This window comes from Coturnix japonica, chromosome 2 (assembly GCF_054131305.1).
Source record: "Coturnix japonica strain WE chromosome 2, WE-NBRP24, whole genome shotgun sequence".
In the NCBI taxonomy this organism is placed as follows: domain Eukaryota; kingdom Metazoa; phylum Chordata; class Aves; order Galliformes; family Phasianidae; genus Coturnix; species Coturnix japonica.
In genome coordinates this window covers 37,238,887-37,262,487 of record NC_140664.1, presented here as the reverse complement: position 1 = coordinate 37,262,487, position 23,601 = coordinate 37,238,887, and the positions used below count along the sequence as shown (strand labels likewise).

General features: G+C 39.0%; 1 long non-coding RNA gene across 1 annotated transcript; it reads right to left on the bottom strand.

Annotated features, from left to right (window-relative positions):
* Positions 1 to 2,027: 2,027 nt before the first annotated feature.
* Positions 2,028 to 20,720, bottom strand: LOC146761772 (uncharacterized). Its single transcript, XR_014943699.1, has 3 exons — positions 20,645 to 20,720; positions 8,589 to 8,670; positions 2,028 to 2,771 (listed from the first exon to the last, which is right to left on the bottom strand). It is a non-coding gene; the product is annotated as an uncharacterized LOC146761772 (long non-coding RNA).
* Between the last annotated feature and the right edge of the window lie 2,881 nt (positions 20,721 to 23,601).

The window sequence follows — 23,601 nt, the reverse complement described above, 5'->3', positions numbered from 1 at the left end:
CTGTTGCTCAGAATGTATTGTAAGAGTTGTAAGCAAACACTGATTCACCCAAGTCAGTGAAATGAAATTCACTACATTGCAAAGAATTTGGCTATAATGAATTTTCTTATGAAGTAAGAAGGGGAATAAGAAACTTGCAGCTGTGGTTTTCATTGTTAGTTTTTAAGATATTTGAGCAGGGGAATCTCAAGCTTCTTTCAATGCAGAAAAATGTCAATGTTTCATTGAAGTCCCCACAAACATTCAAGGATAAATATTGCTACTCTGTTCTCAGAGAATGTAGCTGAAGCCTGTATTCTGTATGCTGTGCAGAGGCCGACAGCAAGCATTAGAAAACTACTACTCAGCCACCAGCAACTTTTCCTGAACAGCAGTTGCACATTTGTAGCAGTCTGAGTTAGCCCTTTTAGGGTTTATGCTACACTGATGGACTGACAGAGAAGATTGCTTGTCATGTGCTAACTTCAGGTTGATTTCTGCTTCTTCCGTGAACGAACAAGGCATTGGGTTTCTTTAGACCTAAAAAAAAGAAAGTGATTTATGCAGGTTTATGAGGAAAATGTATAGCAGACAACTAGGAATATACTTATGCCTTAATTACAAATTCCTGTTGTCTCATGTTGTAGGGTTAGAGTAGAACAGGAGTCTATGCTCTGATGTTAAAACTTCCTGCCACAGCCAGCAATTCTAAAATCTGTTGCTAGCAAAAAAGAGTTCTTTAATATTTAGAGGGAACTATGGATGCAGAAAAACAAATAATTCACATTAGACACACTTTTCTCTTTTTGGAGCCCCTTTTTCTCTTCTGCTAACACTTATGTACATTCTGTGCTTGTTCCTCACACCCTTCTTACTCACTTCAACTTACCTTGGGTGTCTCCAGTGACACTGAATTTGATCATCCTGGCAACAAGACTTTGGGAGTTGTCAGCTGTGTAAAGAATGGCAGTGAAATGGGAACCTTGCTGCCTTTGTAGTGGTTTATAGCTCAAGTGTGCATGGCACGTCTGTCGAATTTCCAAGGGAAAGGCAGCGTGTGGTATGGCAGGTGGGCATGGTCCCAACAGGTTACAGTGAAGTATGTCATTTCAAAGCATGCAATTTCCTCTTTGAGTCATTTTTTTCAAGAAAGGATGAATCACTACATCCTCTTCGCTAACTGTGGCCCTGCCTTTGCACATCAATGCTGTGACTGGAGCTGAGGTGGATGCACCTTTGTAAAGCTGTCAGGAGGTGAGCACCACACATTTCAGAGCTGTCTCCAGCCCCTTTGCAAAGTGTGGGGAAGAAGGGCATATAAAGTACACCTGTGACTTCCACAGCTGCTTGAACACGGAAGCTACTAGGGAAAGAATATGGGATGTTAGTAGTGGATGAATACATGAAAATAAAAGTACTGATCTGCTTTGTTTTGCTTTAAAGTTGCCACGTGAAGAGCTGAATAATTCTGTCTCACACCTTCATTCAAGGAACAAGATTCAGACAGTGCTGACCTATTCTGTCAGAGGACAGATTCCCAAATGTTAGCAGCATGATTTGCTGTTTTCAAGGGTCTCTTTGCCAATAAAAGCTCAAATACTTAGCTCTTTAACTTGGTGAGACTCTTTTCTTTGTTTAGATTTTAAAGAATTTTCTCTGTCACTAAAACTCTCTGTGGGACTGGCAGCTTTGACATCTGACATCTGTTTTTTTCCCCCTGTATTTCCACAGAAAGGTAGTAGCAATTCCCAGTGGCAGCTTCCCAGAGCAGAGGGAACACCTAAGTGGATAGTTCATTTGTTATTCAGCATCTGGGATTCTTTTCAGTGTCTCCAATTACTGGTCTGATCCAATTCCCACTAACATCAAGTAAAAGATTCCCATGACTTCAGTGGGGACTAGATCCTAAACTTCTGTTGACACGAAACATTGGAACAAAAAATGGACGTTTGCTGAGTTTTGTATAGAACAGTACTGAAACTCTATGTTCATGTGTTATAAGGGATACACAGAATGATGTATTTGGTTATCCTTGTTCATTTATTTAATTTTTCTTACAGTGTTAGAGGTCTAAAAGAGATCTGAACTCCGCGTTGCCTTACTGTCTTCCTGCAGCTGAGACAGGACTGTGTTTGTTAATGCTCTGTTGCCTGTATGTAAATCAATGCCAACAGGAAAAGACAGCTCCATTAAAAGCAAATGGTTGTAATGCAATATCTAATGACAGGTACTTGCAGTGCTTTGGAGGCATTTTTCACTTCACACCCTTTGATTACATGTGATATTTAGCAATGGTGACTTGTCACTTGTAAATGGAGATAGTGGTATTGAGCAAAAATTAGCATAAAAGACATTTAATTTAAAACTGAGGCTGGTTTTTATTAAGCACTGTCTTCTTGCTGTGTGCAGCTCCAGCCCTGCTCAGTGTGCAGCTAAAGCACTGCTGTTTGTTGGCGATGTCCAAAATCATAAGCAGCGGCAGAAATACCCCATATATGATGTCCTTGGGACCTAAGCAATGTGATCATTATGAAACGGTGCACTTACAAGCTTAACACATACAGTATAATTTAGATTTGATGTGCACTAAGTAGGAAAAGATTATGTGCATAATGAGAGTGAAGTCATCTACTTGAATAGAGAATCCCTGGCCAAGTACGCTTGCACCCTTCCCACAAGGATTCTTCAGATCACAGCTGGGTGAAATAGCTTGGCCAGAGTCTGCTCTTGAGTAAGGCAGAGAATTTTTGCTCATGCAGATATTCAGGTTAATTTCAATACATCATTTTCCCCTGGGGAAAAATAAATAAATAAGATAAAATTAATAAAATAAAATAAAATAAAATAAAATAAAATAAAATAAAATAAAATAAAATAAAACAAAACACATTTTTGTAAAGGTTGCTTCTTCTTACATAAATAAATAAATAAACAAACAGTATTTGAGAAATGAGGTAAAAGTAACATGGAGTTAAAGGTATTAACCACCACCTGGAAATGGATTTTTTTCTGGTGGGGGTTGATCAGTTTCTTCCTGTTTGTTCTAACTGGAAACCTGGTCTTGCCTGCTTAAAAAACCAATCAAGAATTGGGTTGACCCCAAACAGATAGTTGTTTTTTTCCCAGCCATTAGTGTTCACTCCTTGAACTGAGAAAGTTCAGACCAAGAGGCTTTTTATTTCAGCTAACCTCTTGAAAACTCTTCAGACTGTTTTACAGTAGTCTCTGAGCTCTGGTTTTGCTCCATAAGCCAGCAGAGAGAATAAGTCTCTTTTTGTGCCCCTTAGAGTGCTTCATGGGCATCTTGGTTGCAAGATTCCCTTCCTTTCTGGAGTATGAAATGTGTGCATAGGTAGGCTTTTCTGCAGGCTGTGCAACATGGGAGTAGGGCAGTGTGCTCTTGCTTCCATGTTACATACTCAAAAATGCAATCAAAGGCTTACATTATTGTATGGAATTCTGCTAGGAAGGTTATAAAGATAGGGGCCATCTGCAAAACTCAGGTCCAGGCCTGGCTTCATATTTCAAACACATGCTAAGTCCAAGGCTGTTTGGAACACAATTCTTGCTCTGCTTTCACTGCTTTTTACCCCCAGCTCACTATATGTGATTGTGAATGAACATGCCACACCATATTTTTCATACATCATTTGTGCTTGTTTATGTGACGTTGGTATACAGATCCTTCTGTGGACACACAGTGAATGCTTTAAGCATAGGGTCATGCCAGCATTTATTCTTTCTATTAAAAAAGCAGTTGAGTCTTTATGCTGCTGAACCAAGAGCATGTTAAAGGAACATGTCTATAGGATACAAGGACATTATCTGATCTTCAGGTCTTGTTTAAGCAAATTATTCTTGCAGAAAAATCAATGGGTAGAAAATCTGTTTAGACACAGGGCTCTTAGGAGAAGGCCTACCCCTGCCAAGCAGGCCCACAGAGTGGGAGATATTGTCCCTTAGCAGGGGCATAAACAGGCTCCTTCTCCCCAGGGGGCCATGCAGGCAGTGAGGGACTGGCGGGATGTGTGGTGGTTGAGGCCTCATCCCTCCGCTGCCTCTGGCTCGCCTCAGCGGCTGAGAAGAAAGCAGGACATGGTGCAGCTGCCTCCCCAAGTATCACCACTTTCAAATTCCACTTCTTATCTCAGCCCTTCTTCCTTGTTGCTAATTACCACCTACTCCAAGATGTCAAGAACGTACTCCCAGGAATAAACTGCTAGATAAACAAACCCCAGACAAACATCAAAGCTTAAAACAAACTGATAAGTCTCTTTGATTGATTTTAAGGGTTGGTGGGGAGAGGTGTGTTTGGATTGGAAGGTGCAAATGTTGAGCTGAGCAGCACCTGCTGTCCTGTGATCTGACCAAACCATTTGGCTTGAAAAGGCCAAGAGATAGGGAATCAGAAATCCATTTGGAGTTACAAAAGCAGCAGGGGAGGCTTAGATGAACAAAGGGGCTCTCCAGGCACAGCCGTGTGCTGCTTTTTGTCAGCTTGGTATCACATTCCCTGTCCCAGCGTGGCAGACAAATGCCAGGCCAGATGATGAGATACAATCGGCCTTGTGTGGATGAGGTCTGTACCTGTATTATATGATGGCAGCAGATGCTGACTCAATATGAGGACAAGCGCAGAGTTAACCAGAATCCAAACAGCTCAGCAAAAAATGTGCTTGGAGGTACGTGTCAGCTGGTAGGAAGGGAAGATGGATGAACAGACTTGGGACAAGTCAGAGTGTGGGCTGAGCACTTGGAGAGATGCTCTCTTGGAGAATAACACAGAGGAAGCCAAGCTCCCAAATACTTTCCCAGGTATCACAGGCCCTCACTCCCTCTCTATACACAGACAGTAATGCCACTGAAATGAAGGGCTTGCTAAGTTAAACAAGTAGGATCTGAGGACTCAGACCACAGTCAGCTGCTTTATAGTGTCTGTATCTATGTCTTAAGAGTGCCTAAGGGTGTTTCAAACACTGCAGTGACAGGTGAGGAGTCTCAGTAACATTTGCTTTTAGGAACTGCATTTATCAGAGGCTCCATGAGAGAGAGCAGTTGCTGTGGAAATAAAGATAGTACGAGTGGAATTTTTGCTGAGATTGTGCTGTGAAGTCTTGCAATTGAAAAAGTGCAGCCTACAAACAGCTATTTTACTTGCTTTGCTGAGCATTGTAGCTTTCTGATTTCACATTAGGGACTGTTCTTCTATTCCTTTTCCTGCAATGAGAAAAAGAAAAAAAAAAAAAAAAAAAAAAGGAGGAAATAAGGCTGTCTCTTTTTGCTCGTGAATGTGCTGTAACTGATGGAAATTCTAATGTAAAGCTCATGTTTACCAAGCTCATGAGCTCTGAGAATATGGCCCCAAACCCTTTATGCTTTGCCCCATATTTCTTGTAGGGGAAGCAAAGGAAATGATGTAAACTAATGCTGGGTGGGTGAAAAGGAGGCAGTTCATGTTTCTGAAAAATGGAAGTGGGTGGATGCCTCAGAAGTACTTGATCAGTGTTTGAAAGAAACAGGAGCAAATCCTAGGGAAGGAGTTTACCCTCAGGAGTACTTGTAGAAAAACAATTTAAAATAAACTACTGAAATTCCCAACTTGAGTTTTCATGATACAAATCCGATTCTTGGATTATCGCTTTGCCGGTTATAGATTGGGTGACTGTGCTCAGCCAAAAGTAAGCAACAGAGGTTGAACTTCTGCAAATGAGTTTTCAAATCCATATACATTTGAGGTCAGAGCAACTTGTCCAGTCCTATTACTGGCATTACCTACAGCATATAGATGGTGTTTCAAGACGTGCTTCTCCATACATGATAGTGACAGATAAAATTCCCAGGCATGCTTCATTTCCCAATTACTTTCCTTGAAATCATCTGGAGCCTGTGCAATGATTTTAAAATGACTGAAGAAAGGTTGATGCACATTGAAGAGATCAAGGAGGGACATGTTTTCTGACTTTCAACTTAAAAAGTAACATCACCTCTCTGTATGTTAGACTTTCTGTCTACTGAAATGGCACAGAAAGAAGATCTCTGAGGGCTTTCCAGTGCCAATGGGAATGATTTATAGTTTCAGCCCTATTTGTTTTAATCTTGAAGGGAGAGGAGGAGGGAGGGAGTGGATAGAATGATACATAAAGAAACATTATTTCCCAAAGGTGGATTTCATTTCTTTAACAATTTATAAAGCTCCATAAGTGAAATATCACTATTTTGGGACTGGTGTTATATATCAATGAGTTTAGCAGCTGCCAGGCTTATGTATGTATTTTGTACTGTACATATAGTGCAAAGCCCATTGATTCAACAGTGGTAACAGGGCCTTTATTGTCATTGTTGCAATGCATCACCAGATTTGATCTTGAAAGACAGACTATGCCCTGAGAAATGTCAAAGGGAAACTCGTACTGTAAGCAAGATCAACTCTCCCTCCACTAATCACCCTAATAACTACTTCAGTAACTGCATTTGACTTACTCTGCTCTCTATTAATAACACATATTATTGTAGCAGTTCTGTTCATTCCAGTAGCATCGTTAACTATGGGGACATATAAATGTGTCCGAGTAATGAAAACATTGATTAAAATTTTCTGAGAAGCTAGCCAGGGAAGGTGGATGTGCACATGGGGAAAGGTAGAAAAAACAAATCTTTTACATTGTATTATAATTGTAAGAGCTCTATAGCTCCTTGCAGGCTACTTACGCTGAGTACTTGGATTTACAAGAAAGATGTGGTAGGCAAGCTGATCTTGGTAGAAAGTTCAGAGAGAAGCAGTGATAGTGTTTTAGTAGAGGAAGGGTTCCTGAAACCAGAGCACAATTACAAGGAGGCCTTAAAATGGTAAAAGTGATCACATACAAATCACAGGAAGCCCCATTGTCTGAGGTGGATACCACTGTTTCTGCCTGAATGCCATTAAATCAGAAACCTAAAAGATGGGAAAAACAAAAAGTTTCTTTTCTATGTGTGAGGGAGCATGAGCTAATAAGACAGATAAGACTTTATTTCTCTGCAGGGAAGTAAAGATAACATGTTTCATTTTGGAATTTTAGAATGAAAATGAAAATGAACAAAACTTTCAGAGGGGCACCCTGGCCCCTCCTTTACCACTCTGTAATAATTGCCTGTGCTACCTCTCTTTATCCTTGGAGGGCAGTTGAGGTGAGAAAGGATATAGCTCTGCTGCAATATATACTCTGTCCCCCAGTGTGTTTTCTCTCTCTTTTAACTTAAGTCATGTTTGAGTTGGAGAAAAACCTAGTTTTCAGCTCTGTGACTACAGAGCCTTTAGTGTCAGCAGAATCAGTGTATTTTCCTTAGGCAAACACCAAAGAGACAATAGAAGGGCAATATATACAGTCTGCATTGTTACATGCTCAGTAGGGACTTCTTGTATGGGATTGATTATGGGGATATAGTGTGAGGTACCACCATATTCTTTTCTGAGAATGTGTTGGGACTCCGGAAAGCTATTGCAGACACTGATGCCTTTTTCATTGCTTTTATTGGGTGCTAGGACTCTGGATTTAGCTTGTTATTATAGGATGTTTGTGTATTTATTTGCTTAGAGATAATTTAGTCCAGAGTTTACTTAATATTCCACGTGTTCACTGGAGATGAAGCAAGACTGAAAAGTGATGAATCAAAAGTTTACTTCATGTTGATGCCTTTCTTGCTTTGAAAACCATGGGTTGTGGCAGTGAAATGGGGAGCAGTTCTACCAATTTCTGCTGGGAGCTTGTAAAGCAGAAGTCTGCTGATTTTTCTGTTCCTAAGAATGTTCGCATAGTTTGCTAATCCCTGGAAGTGGAGAGCTAGCTTTTAACAACAGCAGGAGGGACTGGACTTTTGGTATTTGCTAGCTCTGAAATTGGGATTTAGCCATATTATTCTTCAGTTCTCACAAAAGGGGAGTCATAGTGCTTGCTAGAGCCAAATGACAGTTGTGGGAGCTGGGACTTCCATTTACTACATAAAACAGCAAGGCTAAGAGGAAGCCATGGCTGCCAGATGTTTGTTTTACATAATCCAGAGGATGCAGATGTCTCTCTTCAGCAGCGGAAGTTCTGTGATATTCTTTAAAGGATGGTACCTAAGAAGCATTCCCTAGGCTGTGACCTAGACTATGTGTATCTGAGAGGATCCTTTCCTCTTTGTGGGTTACCTGAGGTTTGAGTCCTGGTGACAGAATAGCTAGGACTTTGTGTCTGCTTAGTTCTACCCCAGAGGAAAAAGTAGGTGGGGGAATAGCTTAAGTGTTTTCTTCCTTCCTGCAGTAACCTGCACAGAACCTGAATAAAAGAGTGCAGATTGTAAGGGGGAAGAGCTTGGAAGAGGCATGAGGAAGTCAGCCTTTGCACAGCTGGTGGGCTGAAAGTGAAGCACTTCTGAATCTAGTTCTGTCAATAAAGAGACACTTGGTATGGGCTTTTTTTTGTGTTATTGCTTAGTGTGTTGTTCTCAAAGCTGATAAACAGACAATAGAACTTGAGGACAAATAAAGCAGTGCTTACTTACAGAAGAAACACAAGAGGCACAAGTACAGAGACTGGTGAGTTTCCAGATTAAATTGTAACACATATATATTATATAGTAACACATACTCAGAATGTATAGCCAGCTGAAGAAGGCAGCTGAAATGCACCGCGTCCTCAAAATTGATGTGGAGAGAAACCTCGCTGCAATCTGAAAAAAATAATGAAGAAACATGAATACAGAAAAATAAAAACGTTCATTCTGCTGACAAAAGGGTTTAATAAGTGACATGAGGAACAGATTTCTCTGAGCAGCACAAGTAATGCTTATACTTGCAAATAAGAGAAGCTCAGGCCTTGAGCAGTGGCTGATGATCATTCAAACAGTTCAATAGTTTGCACCATTACTGTTATTGCTCTAGCAATATCAGTGAACATTTTCCAGATAATCTCTACATGTGACTTAGGAAATAGCACAAAGCAGGGTGTTACTGAATAAACAGTATGGATGCAGCCTCCTTGCTTTGTTGGGAAAAGGAGTCTTGCAGCCACTCTAACTGATTAGGCTAATATCCAGCTGACAGCTTAGGAACTCCTGATACTGCTCACAACTACACATGATCCTGTTCATAACTTCATTTGTACTTGCTCTAAAACAATTCAGGTTCTCCAGCCTTTCATCTGATGGCCAGAAATATGTCTTATTTCATCTATGCCATAGAACCAGACCTATATAATAACAGTAGCTATGAGAAATAATAAACTGGGATAATGTAACCAAGGGCAAGTGGCTGTCATGCAGAAATGCCATGTGTGGCTTCGAAGCCATGCAGAGATCTAGAGAATTGCACATCTTTATAGACTTTGTTGGATCCCATTTCAACACCAAAATACCTTCGATGTGAGAAAGTAAGAACAATTAGCCTATCTTTCACTCAGCATTCAAAGCAAAAGAAAACATATTGGAGGAGCTAGAGGAGGATACTTCCTGGTGAACTGAAGATAGAAACCTGACATGTAGACAGTGAGTCTACAGACAGTCTCATTAACTCCGATGAAGAATGGGCAGAAGGAACTGTCAGTCCTACAAAGAAAAGGACATTACACCTGTTGAAACAAGCATAGAGAGTTGGTGAGCAAATTTGTGCTTCTTCTGCTAGACATCTGCTGACTTTTGAGAGACTCCAGCTGCACTCTGAAAAATGTAGAGTGTTTAGGAAATGCTCAGACTTAAGGGTGGGAAGAAGTTCAGTGATTTATAGGGATGCCTAACTTATCTTTCTAGATTCTGCACAAGCTTATCAGAAGTCTGTGAACTCTTGAGACAGTTAGCACATAGTGGGCGTATGGTGAGATACCAAGAAACAGGCATTTGAAGGAGTAAAGAAAAATGTAAATGATATATCAGGCTTTAAGTATTAACGAGCAGAGCAGCCCTGGGACTATGGTGACTATGTCTACATGGACACACCTTTAAACAACTTGGACTACTCCTTGGGACCAAGCAAAACAAATTTATGCCCAAGGAAAAACCCACTGAATTGATACTCTACTGTTAATAGTCTACTTCCCACTCACTTAAATATCTACAGTAAATGGCAAAAAGTCATCCACTTTTGAAATTTAAGAAAAGTCAAATATATAAGAACTCTATAAAGACAGAGTCAATTAGATTGGCTAATACAAAGCTGCTTTTTGTGTTTTCTGTGCCAAGGCAGACTGGGGATAAAGCAGGTGTAAGAGAAAAACAGATGTGTAATAACCATCTGTCACTGTCTTTCACGTGAGCATAACATGGTGATGTCCTTCAGGATTTGCATCTTGATTAATTTTTAAGTATATCTGGCACTAGGAGGAGCCAAGGCCAGGAGTCAGTATAAAATACTGTCCAGTTTTCCTAGAGGGACAGACTTTCAAACGCAGATCTCCATTGCTGAGAAAGCAATGTTTTTGTGCATGTGGACAAGACAAATTTAAGTACCGACTAGAATTCAAGAGCAAGGTAAGATGTTATATGGACACAGATTGTGTGGGGTCTCAGAAGGCAGGCTATAAGAAAACACAAAGGATGCAGGCCACAGCAATTGTCACCAGAGCTGTGATACACAAAGAAAGAAATATGATCATACTGAAAAGGATGATATGGCTGAGCTTTTTGGAGTACAGAAATCCAACTACTTCACTTTCAGGCTCAAAATAACGTGGTCTCATTGTAGCTCTTTAGAAAAAAATATGAACAAGCTGATGTTAAATACATCAACTACTCTTTGTAGTTGAAATTGTATTGATCATGGAGGAAATGGTGGTGTTCATAACGAGTTCTAGGTATGACATACATACTTCGTATATCCTTATTGTGAATATAAAGCAGCTGGGTCCCTGGAAAAGGAGAGTGAGCAGATAACAGTAACTTCCCACCCGTCACAAGACACATCAGGAAGCTGAGACAAATTTGATAGAAAAGGTGAGATGACTCATGCACCAGAATTACACAGGATGTTACCTCTTACTGTGCAGTAAGTAGTGATCTTGGTGGGCAACACATTCTTGCATGCAGAGGGCCAAGCGTTTATACTGATGAATTTAGGACATGACACTCTGACATGAACATAGGCAAGAAGGCTTAAATGAAAATGCAAGTCTTCCAAAGATGAGCTAGGAAATATACCCAACATTCAGACAAGAAGGGCATACATAGAACAGTAGACAGAAAAAAAGGAGCTGGCAGTTGCAGGAGACAACTCCCCAACAACTTCCCAGGTCAACACTCTAAAATGCTTTGTTCATAGTGAATGGCAGGAATTTCATTGTTACCATGAATTATATCCCAATCTAAGAACCAGGTTCTCTTTTCTAATGGAATCTTTGTCTTGAATGGCTTCTCCTCTCCTCTCCTCTCCTCTCCTCTCCTCTCCTCTCCTCTCCTCTCCTCTCCTCTCCTCTCCTCTCCTCTCCTCTCCTCTCCTCTCCTCTCCTCTCCTCTCCTCTCCTCTCCTCTCCTCTCCTCTCCTCTCCTCTCCTCTCCTCTCCCTTTTCTCCCACTCAGGTATATATAATACAGTACTTCAAATAACCAGAAGCCAGTGACTGCTGGAAAGACCGTAAACCAGATAACTACTGACTTTCAGCACAGAGAAAGCTGGGTAGAAATGTTGACTCACAGGTGTGTCACTAAATCACTGTGCCAGCCAGGATTATTCCTCAGGTGATGCAGTCTGAGCACCACACCTGTCTAAGAGCTATGTCTGCACAGACAAAGAAGTATGAATCTAATTAGTTCATAAAGAGAAAAAGATTGTGAGGGGAGATGTATTAATTATTCTCAGTACACATGTGAAAGAAGGAAGCCCCTAGAAGGCAAAATAACTGTTTTAGGTAAAGGAAAGTACTGGAACAGGAGTAATTGTTCAAAAACTGGACATGAATACATTCAAACTGGAAATTTAAATGAGCTTCCTATTGACAAAGAGTAGCAGAGATTAAAAAAAAACAACATAGTGTTGTTTAGTAAGAAATGCTGTCAGCTCAGGAAGGGACTGCATTGTTTAAGATTGCAAGAGAGAGATTCACGGCTCCAGGAGTTCCCTTCTCATCCTACATCCCTGTATTTTAAAAAATGGAGAACCAAAGTCCTCATTCAAGTATACTAACTGTAACTATCTACAGCTGTAGGTATTCCTGCCAAGACTGGTCTGTAATTGGGATATTTATATGTACAAATGACCACTTGCCCAGCTATCTTTTGGTTTGTGCAACCATGTGGCTTGCACATACAGAAGTTTTTGTGCACTCAAGTAGACAGGCACAGTGCTGTGTGTACAGAGTCTATGCAAGTTGTTACCTACTTATAAATATCTCTGGGAGAAGAGACTTAAAAAACAGTGGCTGTTATAGCTTTTTGTTTCAGTGAGGCATGATATGGGCATTAGTGAAACTGTAACCATATGCTGGCACCATATAAATAATTTTTTAATTATTATTTTGAATTTCTGTTTCTGAGAAAATTCTATCTTAAGACTAACTTCGTGACTTTCTAAAAGCAAACATTTTCCCAAATTTTTTTTTATTATTATTATTATATATATATATATATATTTAACAAAAGCAGCAGGCGGAAATCTTGATGCTGTCCTTTAGTGAAACTCAGACGTAACATGCTACTTCAGCTAACCCCAAAGTCATTGGGAGTGAAGACCTCAGAAATCTCATGGGCTCCAGTTCAGAAAAAGACTTTAGCACATCCTTAACATTAAACATCTGGGCTCTGCCTTTGATGTCAGTAAGTGTACTCACATGCTTTAGTCTGCTGCTGGATTGAGCTTTGGTCACCTGTTTTTTATCTCAGCAGGGTAGAGCATCCAGTCATTCCTGATATTGCCCTGCTCATGGTAGTGGTTCCTGAGTAGTCAATACAACTACTGTGAATATAAACCTTGTTCAGCTGAGACCACATTAGGGTACACTGAGAGTCTCTTACTATGTAGCATTCTGTGTGGGGTTTTTTATTATTATTTTTTCTTTTTCACTACTCCATGTTAGCTGGGTTGCTCCAGGGATTCTTGCACTCTTCCCTTCCAAAAGCCAGACAGACGAGTTAATAAACATTCATAATTGCAGGCAGTCCAAGACACAAATTAGATTATCCTTTGTAAATTCATTTATTCATTTGCTTCAAGACAAGCTTATTTTGTTTTTCTTATATCCTACAGAAGGGAAAAGGGATTAAACCCCTGAGCCCTCCCAGCTGCATATTCAACACTTTTTCTTCTAAAGTACAAAAATACTCAACTTGTATTTTCTTCCTCAGCCTGCAAAGAACATAAGGTAATGGAAAACAAACTCCACTGAAAAAGCAAATGTGCATAAATGCAATCTAATGAAGAAGATTTGTTTTGGGTATCCAGAGATGTGACTGCATATTTCCTTCTCTGGGGCACAAATGTACCTTTCTTTTGGGGAATGGCTTTATGCCAGTAGTTAGTATCAGTGGCTGGTTGTGCCCATTTGCTACTTAGAGCCTGAAAAGTCTCACATTTTCATGTACTGTGAACAGAGTCCTTGACCTAGTTTTGCAGGCTAAGGTCTGCAAAAGGTCTCAGACTGATTTTGAGACCAACATTGTCTTATTGCAGTTGCTGGAGTTACTGCTTCTTCAAGATAATCACAGATAATGTGTGGAGAAGACAGGACAACTAATGGATGCAACAACTGTGATTTTGCCAATAGTGTTTTTAGGCCTGGACACAGCTGATAGTTCTCTGTTGTGCTGCTACTATCAAGTTCCACACTTTTTTCTGCTGACTGCTCTGGATATTCATGTTGCCTTATAATGCCATAGACAGATGTGATGATACATCCTGATGTTGGCAGAGCTTGATCTAATTTTAGTACCTTGAAAGCATTAGTGAAAAAACAGGGAATTTTCACTGAAGGACAGTGTCAGGGTATTGCCATTTCTTCCATGTTAATGAGAGGAATAAACATGCTGCCCTGGATCAAATTTGCAGATGCTCCCTGGAACACCATTCTAGATATGTTTGTAATGACAATGTTTAATTTTCCAAGCCTACGTTTTCTTGGAAGAAGTAATGTAATTTTGGACCATGGAAAGTAATCTGTCTAGGTAGAAAAAGTAAAAATTATTCTAAGAGAGAAAAAATAAAGAGAATGAAGGTGTTTTCTGAGAGGATCCAGGAAAGAGCTTCACATTGCAAAATTCTGCATTATAAGATTTTGTTTCTTGTGGCTATAAGACTAGCCATTAAAAGCCATCTTCTCATAACCCTAAAAATTAACACTTACTTTTCATTTTGTTTTACAGGGATTCCAGGATTAAGAAAAACAACCATTACAATTAACTCTGAGAAAAATATAATACTTAGTTTTAGAAACACAATGGCAAAATGCTGCACTGATATTTAACCAGAACATTGAACCACACTCCACTGCGCTGAATATATAAGCAGACTTTGTCATCCTATTTCAAAACTAACAGCCATTCTCATCTCTTTACCCCTCAGCTGATTACAGTTCTGATTTACACCACCAATGCATGAAACAATCCCATTTACCATTTGATGGTAATTTTAATTGAGAAAGCAGAAACACAAGGATGATATTGGCTCAGACAAATGGAGACAGACAAGTATGAACTTTCCATTATTCTGAATGCTGGTTTTAAATGTTTTTCCTCTTATGAACTCTGACTTGTCATGGTTTGGAAAATCATTACAACAAATAGCTGCAGATGCCATTCAGTGTATATTACATGACTGTTGGGCTCCTCTTCTGTATCTTTCAGTGGAATTTCAGCCAATCTGTGTGATCATTTCTAATCAGCCTCATAACTTTTGCCTTTAGAACTTCTTTGCTGCAGTGTAGTGGTAATGTGCCAAACCAAAATATAGTGCTAGATTTCTTCTAATTTTCCTGCCACTTTATAGAAAGTATATTCCTTCTCAAAGTAATTTATTATTCCTGAAAGGTGCTGGAATGACAGACCTCCTGATTCACATCTCCAGCCACACAACAGAAAGAGAATGATAAGCAACAACACAGCTACGCCATGACTACCATCCATCCTAACCTGCCTACAGTAAACTTCAAGATGAAATGAATTCTGTTTCCATGTTGATTTGATTCTTAGCTTCTCTTTGAGGACAGACAGTGATGTCAGTTTTGGTCTCCTCAGTCTCTGTTTGGACCTGAAGACTCATGATTTGGGCTTTTTGGAGGAGTCTATTAATTAGATGGAAAGGCAGAAATGACTGAGTGGAAATTCATGGGGGTCAAAACAGATAGTGAGTTTATTACAAGGGAAAATATTGGGACATTTTCTTTCCAGCATTAACACCCTTCATTTGACCAGGCTCATCCACATGACTTTAAGAGGTTTGGCATGGCTGGAAGATTCTATAAAACTCTGACTTTTTCTTTAACATTAATATTTACTTTTACTTCCTTCAAAACACTCTACTTCCATTTTCTTTCATCCTCCTGCATGCTACTTCTTTCTATGTCTAGTCATCTGCCTAGAGATAGAAATATTTTAAAAAAAGGAAGTCTTCAAAGGGTTACATCATTTTCTTGTTATCAATTTCAGTCTCCTTGGATCACATGGGCAAGGTAGAAAGCAAAGGAAATGACGAGAGGGAACTGATTCTCAGATCAGAGATTCCTTTCTAGCCATGTACTTTTGGTGGGGAGTTGAGGCAGGAAAGATCTACAAAAGTTTGCAGGACCTGATAATGGGGAGATTTGTTGGCATAAGGAGCTGGACAGTCGAAGGAAATTATATGTCTATCTGATATCATATGGAGATCTGTGAAAAAAGAATGTCTGGTCGTACTGCATGTGTTCAGTTTCCCTCCAGGAAACTGGCAGTAGCTGCAAGAGACATGAATGACTCTAGGGACAAAAAAGACTGTGTGATGTTGCTATTTGATTCTTTTCTAGTCTACCTTCACCAACTGGCTAAAATAGGTCACTTCTGTGGAAGGAGACTAGTTAACAGTGAATGTGCTTCTTGCAAAGAAGAATGCCTGCAAGACCCCAAAGCTAACACAAAATGCACAAGTGTCCCATACAAAAAGAGGTATGTGCAAGCTGGAAGCTAAGGGTAATGTCAGCAGAGAAGCCCAGACATACAGGGAGAAAAAGTTCAGACACTCAGGGAAGTGACAGTTAAAACACAAGATCAGTTGAAGGATGGGACATCTAAAGAGTTTTCAGCCAGAGTCTGATGGTATTTCCTACTCTTATTGAAATTAAACCTATTCTCCAATGTCCTCTTCTAAAGGTAGATGTTGGAAGAGTTAAAAAGCACTAAATTCTGGTCATGATAATTCTGTGGAAATGAATGGAAATAGAATAAAAATAGATTTTAAAAAAATGACATTTTGATTTTGTAATGATTATTTTCTGAAGTATGTTTAAGTTACCAGCATTCACCAGGAGAAGTGATGACTTTCCAGCACTAGAAATGACAATCATAAAAAGGTTTGCAATAATCAAGTAATTTTTGAACATAATTTAATTTTTAATGTAACTATTACTTATCTGTTTCAAAAATTTTCAGCTCAGAATTTAAATTGAAAAAGAAGTCACCATAATTATTATTATTATTTTTTTTAACAAACAGATTCACTATTAGGCTATTTTCATTTTCCTTGTCCCAGTGCTTCCCATAGTTAGACTATAGTGATTCTACAATGTTTGCCATTATGTCATTCTGTTCTGTTGTCTTCCATGAATTTCCCCTAGAAATGACAGTAGAAGTTACTGAAGTAATTTTCTCTTGTAGGGTGATTATAATTTGAGTTAGTTGTCTTATTTGGATTTGGTTAATAGAAACAATTAGCATTAATTTAAAAAAAAAATAGAAAAAAAAGTTAAAGACAAAATAAATTCAGAAACAGAATCACAGAATCTTAAGGAATCTGTTTGGAAAAGGACAGTCCTGTTTTAGGATTTAGTTGGCCAAAGTTGCCTAACGGCTTCCTGGGGATTATTGACTGCAAGTCTCCAGTGTCTCACAGTGACATGATTGCCACTTCTCTGTTTAGTTAATTGAAGATTTGAGTAACTCATGGTAAAGAGAGGCAAGCACAAAGAGCAATTGTCTTGTGGTTGTTTTGTGGTGTAGACTTGAAGTGCCATACCCTTTGAATGAGTTAACACCTTGTCCCCAGAGTACAGAAGGATAAAAATAAAGATCTGAACAGTATTGTTCCAGCTGAGTAAAATTAGAAGCCGTTTTTAACATCTCTCTTCTGCAGTGCTATTGTTAGAACTTGTTCACTTGCTGAAGTGTGCTGCATAACGCTACAGTATGTGCTCCCTCCTCAGTGTAAGAGCTCTTTTTCTGATAGCTTTCTGGAGCCAAGAATGTGCCATATAAAATGAAGCAGCTATTAAAATGTGCATGAAAAAACAATTTGCTTTGTGCCTAGTTATACCTTCAAGGGTGATAGTTATCAATGTATTTAATCTGAGTCTCTGTGTCTAATCAAGCACTAGAATGCAAAATGGTTGTAAGCATTATAAAACCATGGCAGTAGGAAAGTCAGTGGAGACAGTTCAGCGATTTTCTGAAAATGTGGGGTCTGGACAGTGGGAGGATAAGGAAGGAGAGGAAAAGGAGAAGATGTGAAATGAGAAACAGAGGATTATCCTGCTGTTTGTTCAGTCTGAACAAAGCTTTTGCACAGTTTGTGCTAACCAGTTGGATGATTATCCCAAGCTCTACAAGGAGGAAGGATTTTGTACAAAATTTGCATGAACTGTAACACAGACACCATATGGATATAGCAAATAGTGTGGACACCCAAAACAAGTGCTCATCGTAGAATCTGCCTTTTTACCTAGGTTGTGAAAAGGAGAGAGTTATTTTACAGTCTTTTATTGAAAGCGTCACATATGTGTCTAGATAGACTAGTCAGGGTAGAATGAGTCTGAGAGCAGAAAGTTCACTCCTATTATCTACTAACTATTCTGAACCTCAGTTCAACAATTATTAAGGTACTTATGTCATTAACAGCCATTAATTTCTTGCTAAGGTACTGTATACTACTGTTTCACTCTTCCTTGCAAAAGTGTAAACTGTTGGATTTGTAAGTAAGCTACAAAGTGTAAGGGAAAGAACTGGAAAGGCAAAAGAAGTCATGCACCCTTGGAAACACAGATAAAAATTCTAGGCATGGAAAAAATGTACATTCTCACTGGAATTTATCCTCATTGCAGCAATTCTATACTGCTGCATCCACGCAGAGAAATCTGTGGATTTAAGTAGGACTCTGGAATCTTAAGACAAGAAAGAATTTGATTTTGATGAGCTCCTGGGAGATAAACTTCACAGGGACATCTGAAAAGCAAAGGAAAACATACACGGAACGCCTACTTTTCCTTCCTCTGATCCTATTCCTTTCTTTGAATACTCCCAGTGATAGTCTATAGCAACACGAAGATGTACTAGAAACGCAGGCTACCTGAAAATTCCAACATTAAAACTACAGTCCTCGAGGATATACACAGACCAAAGAAGATGTCCAAATGGACTTAAAGGACTGCTTTGAAATCTAATTTTGAAACCATGACAAGCAACACAGAAAATTCTTTATTCAGAGTTCCTGTCCAAAAGTGGGAAAGACAGGTGCACCACAAATATTATATCCCTCTTGAACATAGTCTGAATGCAACTTTCCTTTCAAGGAGTACAAAAGGATCAAGGATTTGGGATCTTTATAAGTTAGGCTGAATCCTTCACTCCAGACACAGGAGTCTATTGAAGGGACCGCTATGCCACCACTATGAGACTCTGAAGTTTAGCCAGTCCTTAATCCTCTGGGCTACTGAAAAATCATTGTAGAAGATGCAGGTAGAAATTCATTGTCACAAATCCCAGTGATTCACCTAGTTCTCACTCAAGAACTGGGATATAATCATGTGTTTTTCTTACATCAAAAATGTATCTCCTTCTGCTCTGTAAGCCCCTCTAGTTTACACTGAACTTTCATTATATTACATGTTCGGGTTTTTTTTTTTTTGTTTGTTTGTTTGTTTGTGGAAGTGATAATTAAAACAGTAAGTACCTATGTCTGGATTAAACTTTGGTGGAATTATCTTCAAAGAGATACAAATTATATTCCCCATTTCTAAAAATAGCTTTGGTGGAAAAAGACCTCATAGAGCCTGTCTAGTACTAAGAGGTCTATAGAATAAGCTTTGATTCCATCCAGATAGAGGAATAACCTGGTTAAATTTGAGGGAAATGCAGCCACTGACTGGAGAAATTTCTAGGGCATTTGCCTTTCACTTACTGAAACATGTTAGTCCTTGAACATAGCTCCTTCTTTGAATGTGGTAACACTTAGAGCCCTGTGTTGCCTTTGATCACATACTTTAATCACAGAAATTAGAGATGGAACAGGCATATTCATTCATCTAGTCCATTTCCTGCCACTGCGAGACTGGTCTGCAGTTTATTTTTGAGGGATTTCTAGTGTTCAAATTTCTCCCTGAGATCAATGGGAGCTCCTCACCCAGATCAAGGGCGGTGAATGGCTCATAACTTGTGAAACTCATACTGAATTGTAGTTCGTATGATGTTAGGTTGCATAAGTGGTGCAAATAATGGAATATTCTTCTCATACAGCTCAGAGCAAAGCATCTGCTAGGACTAAGCATGGTTCATTTGTGCAGGTATTAATTGAGTAGAAAGGAAAGGATATCACAGTTATTTTCCTATGCATTGAGCTTTCTAAACACAAGTGGTTTCCTGTATGTATCAGCTGTCTTCTCTGTGCAGCGTTTTCAGACAGCTCTTCATTCTTCCTCAATATTTTTCTCTACTCACAGCAGATCAATATTTTCCTCTCTGATTTTTTTGTTGTTTATTTTAAATAAAAATGCTAGATTAGTATTGCTGTAGGAGAAAATAAAAAGTATCTTTTTTAATCAACTGGACTGGTTGCATTACATTCCTGATACATTAGCATTTCATGTAGGACAGCTGAAAAGTTTTGCACCTCCTATGGCAAATTTTTAAGTTTTGGTTTTTGAATAAATTTCAAACAATTTGCCTACCGTCTATGTAAGCAAAATCAAGGTAGATGTTTTAACCTTTAACTTCACTGTTAATATTGTCTAGGGGTAGGATCATGCAGTAGGGGCTGTTTACACTTTTTTTTATTACTGAATTTGTTATAATCCCTGAATCTTTCCTCCACCCAACATTTTCCTCATTAGTTGTTGTTTCACCTCAGAAGGTTCTGATGATTTGCAATATTCCCCTGGCTTCCATGATACAGTCTATCTGGCATTTCCTTTCTAGTACAGTACTCTTCAAAGTAATTAAAATATAAGCCACAACATGAAAAAGCCTGAATTCAGCTGTCAGGCATGTCTGCATATCATGGCACTGATCCGACCATAAGCTTCTTAAACGACGTCCTGCCACAGAGTTTCACAAAATGGAAGATTGCCAGACAGTTTTTAATTCATATAATTTAAACTCGGTGGCATGAATGACTAACTGCGAAATGCAGAAAACTGTCAAAAGAAGACCAAATACTTGCTGAACTACAAAATCAAATGTGACTTTTTTAGCTTCCTTTGTGGTTTGTAGTTAGTGTTCATCATCCTGTAACAAAACACAGCATTTCTAGTAAGTGTTGCTTATTTAATACCTGTAGAAATTAAGCTCTTGCCCTGATCCAGAGGAGTGGCAACAGTGCCTTTTCCCAAACAACAGCAGGAAAATCATAGTATGTAGTAGGAAACATGGAACTGCCCTGGCCCTAAATATATTTTAAGTGGGCATCTAATGAGCAAGACCAAAGGAATTCCATGGAGGAGGAAGTCTTAAAATAGTATGTATGGTTGTGAGCAGAGCTGTACGAGGTATTTGGCTGGCTCTCAACCCACAGAAGGCAAAGTGTCACACAACAGCCCAGTGTTGCTGGGGGCAGGTCATTGTTAGTCCCCGCAGGAAAGGGATTAACTAGACAATTGCCTTTCTGCAGAGCAGAAACAAACTTCCCCATTAATTGCTACCAGCCCCTTCCTGCTCCAGTAGGTTACTCTGGCTTCTTTCACTGTTCAGCTTTTGCCATCAGAGAAGACAGTACCTATGGGCATAGGAGGCCCATCCCCATTAACTCTTTCTGTGTTCACCCTTCTTCACTGCAGCTCACTGCAACACTAACCTCTTAGAGATGGAAAAAGATGATTTACAAAGAAGATTTAATCATACAAGATCTGTTATTATTACCATTATGCACTGTGTATTGTTATTGTTGCTGTAAAACAGCATAAACTTAGGTACAGCCCCAAAATAAGAGAAAGTTTGTGTTTTATCGTGCCTCTTCCAAGAAGAAAAATAACTTTTCTGATCTTTGGCTTAATTTTCTCCATCCTCACTTGGACTGCAGTTATAGGAATTACCATCCTGGAGCAGACCAACAGTTAGCTTAAGTATATTACTCTCCCTCCAGCTACAGTCTGGGCATGATGCTTCTCAGGACAGTGAGGCTGCATGCCTGCAGTAATGCATACTTTCTACCTACTTACAGTCAGAGCCCTGTGCTTTACCTATGTGCCAAAACAGAACAGTCTTGTAGATCAGATTAACACTACATTACTGCTGCTGAAGAACTGGCATTTGGGCACAGAGTGCTTTTGTCTTGATCCCATGTTAATCAAACCAACGATGCACACATCTCTCCATTCCAGCTTGGAGGAGGGGCACCATCCAGTCTAATCTCCTTTCCTTTCTTGATTTTTCTCTGTATTCACTTTGGTATGGCTGAGTATGTCTGAAACTGATATTATTATTGACATCTTTTCCCTTGCTATCACTTCCTGCAAAACTTCTGGTTACTCAGGCTGGTATCTAGAGTATTTAAATATTTACCTTTTCTGTACCCTCTCATGTGTCCTTCATACGCACTTGTAGGTTTTTGCAAATCCCAAGACTTCTTCCTGTGTAGATGTGTAAAGTGTTAGCTCTCCCCTTCACTGTGCTAGCAAAATTTGTTCCTTTATGGATACAGGGATTTCCTGCTTTTTCTGGATTCTCATTGTCAGTCTGAGCAGACTTTTGCTAACAATGTCATTCTTCTGCTACAATGCTACACATTTAAATATTTCCTGTCACATCTTCAGAGATTTGCTTAGCCTTTCTTGTTCTTCATTGCGATGTTTTTTTAATAACATTTATGTCCCTTTCTCAGTCCACAACAGACCTCACTCCTTGCGTTCATACAGCTCTGTACATCTTGTGTTCATTCACAGCCTGAGGGGATGGGTCTTTCTATTCCAAATGATGACATAAATGATGTGAACACAATTACATATTTAAGGAAACATACCCAGTTTTGTTGTTTCAAGAGAGTTTCCTTCTTTCAAAAACAACTCACTGAGGCTGCCAGTGTGCCATTCCCATCCTGCTCAAGCCATTATGGAGATCTGCAACAAGAAACAGGAACAAACAAAAACACATAGAAAGGTCCTTGCTGAAACTCTTCCAGCATGAGTTGGACATGGCAAAGCATGAACTTTTTGCCTGAAATGCTAATAATAGGTTCAGTAAAGAACACAAAATCTTGATTGTCTCCCAAAAGTGTTTGCATATGTAGCCTGAAATGTGCATACTGAACCTGATACTTCAGAGGGTGAAAAGAATCCTATTTGGGCATATGATCAATTATACAGTGTTTTAAAAATGAATATATATTTCTTGTCACACTAGTATCTATTATTACATCATAGTTCCCTCTATTTTAAAACCATTAAATAAATATTTGCTCATGACATTAAAAGAATGATTTAATTAGTGAAAAGATGAATGTCTTCATGTATGATAAAGCTTTAACTCTGCTGCAATTTCTTCCTCTAAAAATGAGGCCTACATAAATAGCTATTTTTTTTTCCTTTATCTACTTTTCCTACAGAATCATTTAACGTTTTTAGCTCTTACTTGTGACCACACGGTCTTCTGAATGCTCCATTTTCCATGCACAAAATTGATTTTCTACATTTATGCTACCATGAAGCATATGTTCTTGTGCAGACAGGAGTCTAAACCAATGACTTAAAAATAATTGTTGAGTTGAGTTTCTGTATCGCAACAGCTTTTCCAGTTTAGGGAACAATGTTAGGGGAACACAAGACCATGAACAGTTGGGAAAATATTTTTTTTCCTGCTTTACAGAACCACAAATATTCTAATGAAAGAACCCTAATAATTTGATCCAATTGATAATTTTTCTGGAAAAAAATGGACTTGTTGCCAGGTTTACTTCTAAATAATGATGTAATTATTTAATGAAAATAGATCTCTGGTTGCTGTGATTTCACTGTTTTATCAATTTTTCCAGAATACAAAACTGCAGTTTTTCACAGGACCTTCAGTTCCAGATGCAGCTACAAATCCTTTCATTCTTTGCTCAGAGTTCAAGCACACAGTGACAACATCATAGGTGTGACAAGGGGCTGCCAGTGGTCCCAAGCAGAGACATTATTTCTGTCTTGTCTAGAGGAACTATTAGACTCATTGTTATTACTATGGGCAAAATTCTGTAATATCCTTTTTTTTTTTTATGGAACAGGATATCCTAATGTTGAATTCCACATGCATGTATGT